At 43.7% G+C, this 12,035-nt stretch overlaps 1 protein-coding gene across 4 annotated transcripts in view; it reads right to left on the reverse strand.

Moving 5' to 3' along the window:
* The window catches only part of Adarb1 (adenosine deaminase, RNA specific B1), a 125,536-nt gene that overhangs the window by 67,083 nt on the left and 46,418 nt on the right, over window positions 1-12,035 (reverse strand). The window lies entirely within an intron of this gene.

Below are 12,035 nucleotides of genomic sequence, written 5' to 3' on the forward strand. Positions count from 1 at the left end.
GCCACCACTGCCCACCTGGTCTTATGAATTTTTAAAGGGGAGCCACAGTAACCAGTCACTTGACCACCACAAGTTGGTGCACATGTTACACCCACACTTAAATCTTGTTGGCCCAACAGAATACCCTAACAGAACACCAGAGTTAGAAAGGAAGGAGGCCTCAGGTAAAATATGTTCTCTTTAAAATATAATGCACACATTCATTATGCATGCAAATACAGGTGTGTGAGAGTACAGATACAAGAACGCATATGCCCAGCCCTCACCTCTGCCTTGCTGGCCACCCTGAGGCTCCTAGAGACTAACAGCAGAACGGTATCTATAGCCCAGTTCTCCTCAATGTGTTTTCAACTAGTACTTCACCACATAACAGACTCAGGACCCTTCCCCTACATAACCTGGGGAGTTATGTTCGGAGGAGACTAGGCTTCTAAGTAGATCCTTGCTAGGCGCAAAAATGAAGTGTGTGTTGTGCAGCTCAGTTCCTAACTCTCACGAGAGCTGCCCGCCACCAAGACACTGCTGTAGGTCCCCTGAGGGGCAGGGTGAGGAACAGTCTGCCTACAAGTCTCCCACAGGCCTACACTCGTACCCCCAAAGTCAACAGCGTCCTCGGAGTTGCTTTACTAACCCGGAACTGTGGGTCACAGAGCCATCCAACCCAGCACAAAGGCATCTGGGCCGTGTGCCCAGAACAGCTACTTCATCACCTCACCACGCTAGGGCACAAGAGTCCAGTCCTGATGGTGCTGTTTTATGTGCACTGTCACACTGCTCTGAGATGCACTGTCAAATACCCAGTGCCGTCAAATAAAACTATTACTTCAGACTATGGCAAAACTAAACATAGAGCATGAGTTTCACCTCCAAAACTTTTAAAAGTTAAGTAAAATTAACAAATGCCAAGAAAATTACAGACTTACAAAGACTTCAGAAGAAACAGAATACCTGATTCGACTATATGTGTGAAAGCATCAGAAAACAAAATTCAGCCTACAACAAACTCTCCATACCTAGACGGCTACTCCAGGAAGTTTAACATATTTGTCAAGATAATGAAAAGACTAGTCAGTCCCATGCACACAGAGGTCCAAGCTCAAATACGAGGTGAACAAATCCAACCCGACAAGGTGGGTTAAGTTGTGGCTGCACACATGTGAGAGAGCGCAAAAGCCAGTTTCAGTGATCTGCCAAGTTAACCCACATAGGAGAAGCATGATGCTGCCACTGCCTGAAGTTTCCTCCCAGCAAGTCCAACCACATGCTCACAGGTGCATGCTTAAATGGAAAACCGAGGATAAAAGTCAAGACAGAATTTCAAAGTGTAGTGTAGAAGGTATCTACCAGTGTGTGAGGGAAGGTGCCACCAAAGAGCAGCATGGAGCACACTGAGTACCAATGTCCATCTAGTTTAAGCTGGTGATGGGTACATGGTCATGCAGTTAAAATTATTCTTTTATACTAGTTTCTTCTGTATAGAAAACATATAAGAAAGATGTATTAGAAAAATGTCTCCAATTACAACTGGTTTACAGAGCATTACCTGCAGCTGCTTTAGGGCTAGCTAATGGCCACTGGCTGGATATTACCTCCAGATGACCGCCTGTAGCATAGATAAGAATAGAGGACCTCACTCACCAGTCAGGGATGAGGACTGTGAGCCAGCATGAAGGCAGCTGGAGACTCTATCTATGTTCCTCAGAAAGGAGAAGACACACCGAGGAGGAAGGAAGACGAGAACTAAGTATGGCAGGCAGACACGCACATACACACACACTAGGAAGAGTTGTAACTCTTGTGCCTGCACGGGCACATGTGTGACTGAAAGAACAGGCAACCCTCAGGGTGGAGGAAGAGACAGCCACAGTGACTGACACTCCAGGAGCTAGTATCTTCTCCACTACTGGAGCTCCTCTTGGTGGCTGTTCCAAGTCTCAGAAGCTGACAAGTGTCTCCAGGCTCATCAAGCTGGAAGGCATCTTCAACAGCTTACACACTCATACAGGGAAGGCTAATACCAACAGCAGTACAGTACAAATTGTATTAGCATGAATTTATCACTCAGCACTTTGATAGATTTTCTGTGCCCGTAATAATTGTATTGATTAAATGAAACAATTGCATTTCCTCTTAAAGTGATATTTATCATTATAATTTAATCAGACTATGGGAGTAAGGACTTTGCTCTGCCAAACACTAAATACTCTCATTTTCTACCTTGTAAAGCCATGAAACCAACACCATTACACAAGCATGGGGTTAAAAGTAAGCTCACTGGCAGAGCCACAGTGTTTCCAAAGGGCTGTTATCCCAGGTCTAGGCACAACAAGCTCACCTGATAAGCAACAAAGATAAAATCACCAGGCCCTGGAAGGACACGGGACCAAGAAGCAACCTCCCTACCATGAGAACAGCTTCATGTGGAATGCTAGCATGGTCCTGAGAACTGGCAGTTTTAAGAGGAGGACTGAGGGTCTGCAGACCCAGAGAAGAGGGGTTGTCACCCAGGGAGACAGATGGGACACAGAGATACTACCTCAGCTGACATGGGACTGTCCAGACACTGTAAGAGAAGGGGTAAGGTAGAAGGACCCAGCCCAGTTAGCTGCAAGAAATGTGCCTGAAGTGTGTGAGTGGAAGCTGGAAGTACGGACTAGCAACAGGAGAGCCTCTCAGAGAACTCAGTGACCAGCACCCAGCAGAAAAGCAAACCCGAAGTTGGCAACCACTCCTGGGATTGTGGTTCCAAAAAGAATAGGTGAGATTTTTCAATAAGCAATGTGATAAAATCAAAAGGGAAGAGAAATCTTAGAAGCTTCATGGATTGCTTTAAAGTAGGAGGTCAGTGAACTACAGTCCATAACCATGTGCATCTCAATAAGGACAGCACCTCCACACCAGCAGACAGACCCAGCACAAAGGCCCTGCATACGGTAAAACTTAAGAATAACAATCCTTCATAGAGAGGCACTAGCAACTGAGCTCACTATTCCACCGAAGGATGTTCTGAAACAGGACCAAAGTGTATTCTAACAGTTCATGCCAATTTGGGTTTTAATTTAATTCTTTTTTTTCTCTGACACAGACTAAATTTTAGTTGGAGTATAAGTTTGTACCATAGTCAAGAAATCTGGTTTATCTCAGCTCTGAAAACCCAATTAAGCCAGCATCCTTCTAATGACATTGGCATGGCCATTCAGACTCCAAGCATCAGCTAGTTTTTCCTTGATTCTCTGTATTTTACTGAACACACCAAAGGAAAAAAAACTTTGTCATTTGTTTTACTGATTCCATTAAACAAATTTTATGTTCTTAGCAAGTAATGACCTATTTTCCTTATAACAACCTAAGAACAGACTATAGAAATTTAAGGGCTCACAGCACATACAAAGCTCCACCTACACAAGCCTCCTGGGAAATGCAGAGGCACTACATGGCTCACAGTCTGGCTGCCTGGCAGGGACAAGCAAAGGTCAGCAAAGGCTGGGGCAGATATGGAAGTATCACCATCTTCTTAGGAACAAAACTGTGATAATACTGTTCACTTTTAAATATGTTCACAGTTTTTTGGGTTTTTTTTTTGTCAATTCTGCCTCCATGGAATTTTTTAACAAACCCCCCCCCACACACACACACACTGAATCTCATACAACCCACACGGGCCTCAAACTTAGTATGCAGCCACAAATGACGTTAAATTTCTGATCCTTTTGCCCCCATATTTTGAGAACTGAGATTAGAAGTGTGTGCACTGAGCCTGGTTTATGTGGTACTGGGAGTCAATCACAGAGCTTCATGCATATTGGGCAAGCACATTAACAACTGAACTACAGGCCCTGTCCTCATCTTGCAATTTTTAAGAATTAGTGAACATTTTTGGAAATACTTTTGTGACTTTAGAGAAAATGCTACTTCAAGCTTTCAGTGATCTAATGCGCCATGTGAAGTTAAAGCCTGTTGCAAATATTAAAAGAACTCATTAAACAAATGGAGTTTCCACCATCTGACTGCTTATGATCAGTTCAAGAGGAATCTAATAATCCTAATACCATGAATGAGCTCTGTATTTCTAGAGCTAGATACCAGAGGAAAGACAGACATGGAAAGAGATATACAGAAAAACACAGAGAGACAGAGCCCAAGAAGCAAATAGCAAGCCAGCAAGCCAGCGTGGGTGCTGGCCTCATGCTGAGAACAGAGTGGAGGTGGTGAGTGAGAGAGATGCTGGCTGGCACCTTCCTCCTCAGGTCCACCCTCCTGGGAGAACTGTCCACCCCTGGGTGAACGACAGGTGTTGGGGGAGGGGGCACTCAGGTTCCAGGAGGAGGGCCTCCGCCATGGTCAGGTGCTCACATCCTGGCAGACTTGGTTTGTTTGGGCACTGGGAAGGAACAAATACCATCTTGCTGGGTGGGCCTTGAGGATTTTCTACATAATGAAGGGCTGCAGGGGCTGAGATTTTCTTTGTCACTAAACAGGATGATCAGCCACATCATTTTCACTATGGCTTTTTCTTGCTTTTAGGGAATTATTTTTATAACTTGAAAGTGAAGGTACTTTTACCCAGTTATAGCTGACAGACTAACAAAGGCAAGAGGACCGAAGCCAGGGCAGAGCACATGCAGACAAGGAGTAACAGAGACTCCTGCTGCAACAACAGTACCTCACATACCTTCTTGAGGCAGTGTCCAGTCAAATGAACTTTTCTTCTTAGCGTGACCCCAGGGCCCCAGATGACACACTGCTACTGCATGTATCTGTGAGAGTTTTCACAGATGTTGGCATTTGGACTTCAGTAGACTGTCTTCTATGTGCTAAATATAACCTGACTCAGTGAAGGTCTGGGCAGAACCAAAACAGAGGCAAGAGGACTCTGTCCCCTTCTACCTCCCTCCCACCTCCCTCCCTGGTTGACCTACGACATCTCTGGGCCTAGCACTAGGACTCACACTGATGCTCCCTGATCTCAGTCTTCCCAACTCAAACTGAATTACACCCTGACTTTCTCAGGGATTCAGCACACAGAGACAGGCTAGGGAATTTCCAGCCTCCCTGATTACAACCACCAATCTCTCCCTTTAGCTTGTTCACTTTCTCTTACATGACACAGAAAGATGAAGAAATTAAAAACAGAAGCAAGGATACACCCCACTATTTCTTCAGACAACACTATGTGACACGCCAGCAGGCACAACTCTGTAGAATGGACCTGTCAATTCACTCTTTCCCTGAGGTAACTTGGAATAGATTGTTTAAAAGAACAAAATAAGGCCCAGAGAGATGGAGACCCGAGTTAGAGCCCTGGAGCCCACATAAAAGTGGTTGGAGAGAAAGGACTCTACAAAGTTGTCCTCTGACTGCCACATGCACCTCCCATCACACACGATGACGATGATGATGACGATGACAATGACGATGACGATGACGATGATGATGATGATGATACCACAACTAAGAACTCCAACGAAGAAACATACACGAAGCCGGGCGGTGGTGGCGCACGCCTTTAATCCCAGCACTCGGGAGGCAGAGGCAGGTGGATCTCTGTGAGTTCGAGACCAGCCTGGTCTACAAGAGCTAGTTAGAGGACAGGCTCCAAAACCAGAAAGAAACCCTGTCTCGAAACACCCCCCCCCAAAAAAAAAGAAAAAAAAAAGAAACATACACGAGAGGGGGAGTGAAAAAGAAGAATTAAACAAGTAGAATTGCAAATTCAAGGAGTTTTCTATAACAGAAAGAATAAAACAAAATCTGAGACCTGGTCTAAGTCAAGTAGGACAGGAAGAAAGGTGGTCAGAAATCCTGATGGTGGTCAGGAAGGGCAATAAACCAGTCTTGGACAGGTGGGCACCAAAACAATAAAATAAGAACAACTACCAGCTTTACTTCTACACACCTACAACTTCACCTACATATAACCACCTCCTCACACACACCAATTTTACTTTACCTTCCCACCAACTTCACCTCCTCATACCCAAAACATCACTTCATCTGCATACCAGCTTCATCTCCAAATACAACTTCATATCCTCAAACCACAGCTTCACCTCCACACACAACTTCACCTCCATACAGCACAACTTCACCTCCATACACCACAACCTCCATACACCACCACATACACCACAACTTCACCTCCATACACCACAACTTCACCTCCATACACCACAACTTCACCTCCATACACCACAACCTCACCTCCACAAACTTCAACTTCACCTTCACACACAACTTCACCTCCACACACCACAACCTCCATACACCACAACCTCACCTCCACACACTGCAACTTCATCTCTACACACCACAACCTCACCTCCACAAACTACAACTTCCTGCCTATATTCTCACAACTGGACCTCCAAATACCTTGATGTTCCACCAACTTCTCTAACAAGACTCAGGCCTACCAACCAATTCTGTTAATTAAAATCATAGAAAATGTAATCTGTTTATATAAGTAATGTTATACTTTTGAAGTATTTGGTAAATCAATATAACAAATGACATTTTACATGTGCAACACTGTATCTAACATCTAAACATGAAGGGCAGCTACCTATTCAGGAAAGCCCTATCATTACATTACTACTGAAAGGAATTCTCAGATCTGCATCTTGCTCCTTCAGGATACACTAAAGTCTTTAACCACAGACAAGATAGGGCAGAGAGGGTCAGAGAAAAGCTTACAGAAGGACTCATGGTGAGGACTGTGCTTCCATGAGGCAAACCAAGCACTGAAACCACCCTCCCACCAACCCAGCTACAGAGTCCAACTCCAGCCAAGCACCTAAGATCCCTCTATAAAACAGTAACAGCAGCACTCCTCCAGAGTTGCTGTGATACGGAAGGGCAAATAGGATACTGCAGCTGTGTCTACCTACAGCACCTGTCAAAACCTGGTTGAGTAAGTATATCAGAGACAGAGGTCAAGCTCAGGGTCAAAGTAAGCCAGGTTCAGTTATGCTGGGACATTCAACAAGCATCCCTGATGAAAGCAAAGCAGGCATCCCTAGTATACAAAAATCACTATAACGCCAAAGATCAGAGGCTACATGTGACTAGGTGCCTAAGAAGCATTCTGCTGTGCCTACATTGCCAAACTTCAAGGGTACACTGACACTTGGCAGAAGAAAAAGCACAGCCTCTCTGGAAAACCTCATCATCATCTGAAGCCATTGCGATTCGCACAAGACATTGTCAAAAGAGAATGGCCTGTACTAGGAAAACAAGGTATGAGGGAGAACAGCAGCAGCAAGACATTCAAGGAACAGTTCATAGAAACTGGTGAAAATAGGAAAACAGGATGGCCAAATGGACTTGAGGGAGGGGAAAAAAATTCCAGAAATAAAAAAAAAATGCAGTGACTATAATTAAAAAATTAATAGATAGGTTAGCAGCATAACAGACCTAAAGAAAAAAAAGGAAACAGAGGAAGAACAGGAGGTATGATCTAGAGTGCAGTGTGGAAGTATACAGGAAACACAAGACACTGGGGCCTAAGTGTAACAGAATATGTGCCTACTAACTATCTTAGCTTTTCGTTACTATAACAACACCTGAGTCTCTGCTTTGGAGGCTCCAGTTCCTGGCTGACTGGCATGAAGCAACAGCATCCTTGATGAGGCAGCATTATCACCAGACAGTATATGGCAGAGAAACACCACTCACCTCACAGTAAGGATGCTAATAGAGGGCAAGGAAAGAATGTGCCTTCTATAATCCCCTCCCCTGTGACCTAAGACATGGCTGTCAGGCCCCACTTTCTAAAGGTGCTGCCACCTTCTGACAGTACTTTCTTGGGAACTCCAATTCAAATTCTAGAAGACAAAGAAACCACAAATAACTACAAAACTTGACCAGGAACAGAGAAATGAGACAAAGCAGTAAAAGTCACAAAGATGCAAGGAGGTGGGGGTGGGGCATGAGATTCTAAACATGTGTAGCCAGAACAATCTTTTCACAGTGAGGACAAATAAAGGTGTTTCAGACAAACTGCTGCTGCTGGGACAATCTGCCACCAAAGAAAGCCTTAGGGGAGACATTTCAGAAGTAATACGGTCCTAGTGAGAAGACATAGCATAGAAGACTGAAAAAGAAAGAAGCCATGTGTGGAGACATCAACAAGTGGGGGGAAAAGTCTCACATAAGCCGTTCCAGCAAGTGGGACCATGTTCCAGTCTTCATGAGGCCAGTGTAACCCTGCTGCAGACACCACGAATCAGTAGTCAGTGTCTCTTACAAATGTAAACACAAGAGTCCCCAGAAATGTAAATCTAGTAATACGTAAGAGACAGAACACAAAGCAAGCTGGATGCATGCCCACCAGGAACATACAGTTAGCTTTAACATTCAGAAATAAATTGAAGAGGAATGTTAGCATGACATTTCTACTCAAGTATTCTTCAAGGGTCCTTAAAATTTCAAATTGGTGTTGACATAACTTTCCAACATACAATAAATCTGACAGTTTTCACAAGGAAGAAAGAGAAAGAGGAAGAAGGAGAAAAGAACAGAAAATAAATAACAAAGCTGATAGAATGAAGACAATGCTTTTGTTAATAAAAATGAAGGCTAAGTATACACAACTTCCTCATATCCCTCCTCTGGAGGGGGCAACAAGGTTGAAAGGCATAGCAGAGCACCTGGGGGCAGTCCTAGGAGACATTAAGTCATTACTAACCAAGCTGAGGGGAGGCAGGAGTGAGACATCTGACTTTGGTTCCTGGGAGACCTCAGGATTGCTGTTATTCTCGTCTAGCAGGAGCAGGTATTCTTGGTTAAAAGGTAGTTCACCATGGAGCTTCTGGAAGCTGTGAAAACTGTAGTCACAGAGTGCTGCACTGTGTGCCCAGGCATGCTCATCTGGTAAAATTGAACCTGGCTTTAATGGCAGGAATACAGCTCAGTGACAGAGCACTCAGTGACAGCTCCAGCATTCACAAGGCCCCGAGTACCATACACCTTCACACTTCTAATCTATATAAAAAAAGAAAGAAATGAACTCAAAAGTTCCATACCACAAAGCTCAAGACCTACGCACTGACATACAGTATGGCACAAAGTGAGCCCAAGGGCACCAAACACACCCCAAATCCAGTCCCCTGTAGTGCACACAGTGAAACTTCATGCTCTCTCTTTTAACACAATTGAAGTTTGCCAAAGGTAACCTATAACGTGACTTTACACAAGTCTAATTCATTACAAGAAGTAAGGCTCTCGTGCAAAGCTGTGACGCTCATGCAAAGGATGTCTGCTTATCAAAGCCACATTTGATTTATCTAGACATCCACTACTATCCCTAGTTTTTGTTTTGTTTTGTTTTTTTCTATGTGTAACAGTGCTGGCTGACCTGGAACTCACTTTGTAGACCAGACTGGTCTCGAATTCACAGAGATCCACCTGCCTCTGCCAATCCCAAGTGCTTGGATTAAAGGCATGTGCCACTGTCATCCAGCATACCTAGCTTTTATAACCACAGACTTGCCTTTGTATAATCGTTTCCATATTAGGTTTGCACAAGTTGTTTTACAGTGCTTCTGAATCATAATTATTCCATAACTTCATCTGGAAGGCCACTTCTATTTTTTCCCTATAAAACAGATGTTTATAATTTCTGCAACTTGTTAAAGTTGTGACATCTTATCTGCTGGGAATTGTGCTGACTAAGATAACAGGGAATTCTACTTGTGATGATCCAGACAACAAAACCACCCAGCCATATTCAGTTTATGGAGTGTACTTATGCAATGAGAAATGACACATAAAGACACACCATCTCTTACACACAAGCTATTGATGAGCTCCCTGGAACTGGCTTCATCTAGTTTCTTCCCAATCCCTCAGCAATGCTGAGCTATGTTTCCATTGGAAAGCAAGACTGTCCCCTGTAGAAGGGGCTGAGGTATGGAACCCTGCATTCTCCAGAAGTGATTTAATAGCTTCTGATTCAAGTGGTGATGAAGTTTCTGTCTCCTTCCCGTTCAGCCCACTGGAGGGTCACAATGTCAGAAAGGGTCCTTTATGCCATTATGTGAGCCACAGTAGAACTGACAATTACAAAACGAACTTAATGACAAACAAGAAAACTTGCCAAAGTCCCAAAAGCATGAGCAGACAGAGGCAGGTGATCTGACAGAGCAAACTGCAGCACGAGACCACCGAGGGAAAGGAATCTTCTCAAGCAGTCAGACGTGAGGTAGGTGCAGAAACCTAAGAATTAGAAAGTGTAAGGATTCCCAAGGCAGATCTAACCATTGATACCAGTATCTTAAAAAAAAAAAAAAGTCGGTTGGGTGGTGGGGGTGAGAAGAAATCAAAATGTCAACGTGCAAGGATGGGAAGAGATTCCCCTGCAATAGAACAAGCCTGATATCCAAGTTCTCATCTGCAACACCAGACACTGGAAATGACAAAGAATGCTAAGTTCAATTCAGAGGGAAAGTGATACAAACCCTGAATTCCAGACCCAGTCAGAGGATCAATCAACTGTTAGAACATAATAATTACATGTTTGAACACCGGGTAAGAACTCAAGAAGCCTGTCAGTCATGATTCCACAAAGCAGCTGATTAAGGAGGGGCTCCAGCAAAACAAAAATAGAACCCAAGAAACAGACATCATAAGATAGAGAAGCCATGGCAACGGAAGCTGCCAGAAGCAGCACGAAAACCTACAAGACAGTTTCCATGTGAACCTTCTTGATTGGCAAGGGTTCTGTGCTTCAGAATTACACTTCACTCTATTTGGTCCTAAAGCAAATATATTTATGTTATAATAATGTTGTAAATGTTGCTTTTTTTACAGTAAAATTTTTAGATTAAAAATTCTGTAGAAAAAGCACAGAGACCCTAAATATAGATGACAAACAGATTACAAGTGTTTCAGACTTTGCCAATATAAATCTAAAACCATAGCTCATAATAGTGGAGAGCTGGGAGACTGACAACTGCCCACAGGATCTAACCACAGAGAAAATAACCACAGTGACCATGAGCAAGACTTAATAGAGAATACAAACCACACTGTGTACCGCTGCACATGGGGAGGACAGAATGATATTTTCTGTGTGTGTAAATGTATGTTGGGGTACTTGCATAAAGAGGCCAGGGATCAATCCTGGGTGTTATTCCTCAGACACCATCAAATTAGGTTTTTTGAGACAGGGTCTCTCATTGACCTGGAACTCATTGATTAGGTTAGGCTGTCTGGCCAGGGAGCCCCAGGGTATCTGCCTATATCTGTATCACACTGGCTTTTTGGTTTTTGTTTGTTTTGAGACAGTCTCTCTGTGTAGCTCTGGCTGTCCTGGAACTTGTTCTGTAGGGCAGGTTAGCCTTGAACTCAGAGATCCACCTGTTTCTGCCTCCAGAGTGCTGGGATTTAAAGGTGCATACCACTGCCACCTTGCTTCAAACTGCCATTTAAAAACGTGGTTTCTGGGGATCAAACCTTCTGTTTAAAATGTTTTAGATTTATTTTATGTGTATGAGTCTTTTGTCTGCATGTATGTATGTGCACCATGTACATGCCTGGTACCTACAGAGGTCAGAAGAGAGTATCAGATCCCTGGAACTGCAGTTACAGACAGTTGTAAGCTGCCATGTTGGTACTGCGAAATGAACCGAGGTCCTATGCAAAAACAAGTAATCTAAACTACTCTCTCCAGTGCCACCAAATCTTCTTAAACATATTTGTTACTTGAATGCTGTCTGGTAGCTGTTTCCTCAGGATTGACCCAGTCTTTCCTAGAAGCAAGAGAGGGTTCAGGAGGTTCATGAAACACATACGAAACTTGCAAGATTCCCATGTTCCCCTCCAGGGTTATACGCATAAGTTGCTTGTATGGAGCAAACTCCAGTGGTGTGGTTACCTAGAAACTACAATGAGGTAGCTTTCATGAGTCATCACCCATGCTGAGGTGGGCTTTTTGGGTGATGCTGTTGCTCTAGTCATTCATGTTTCTGTAAGCTAACTGACACACCAGGCTAGACTTGAGTAGTTTCTTTGGTCTATCATTGGCTTATTTGGGG

Source organism: Microtus ochrogaster, linkage group LG2, assembly GCF_000317375.1.
Source record: "Microtus ochrogaster isolate Prairie Vole_2 linkage group LG2, MicOch1.0, whole genome shotgun sequence".
Lineage (NCBI taxonomy): Eukaryota > Metazoa > Chordata > Mammalia > Rodentia > Cricetidae > Microtus > Microtus ochrogaster.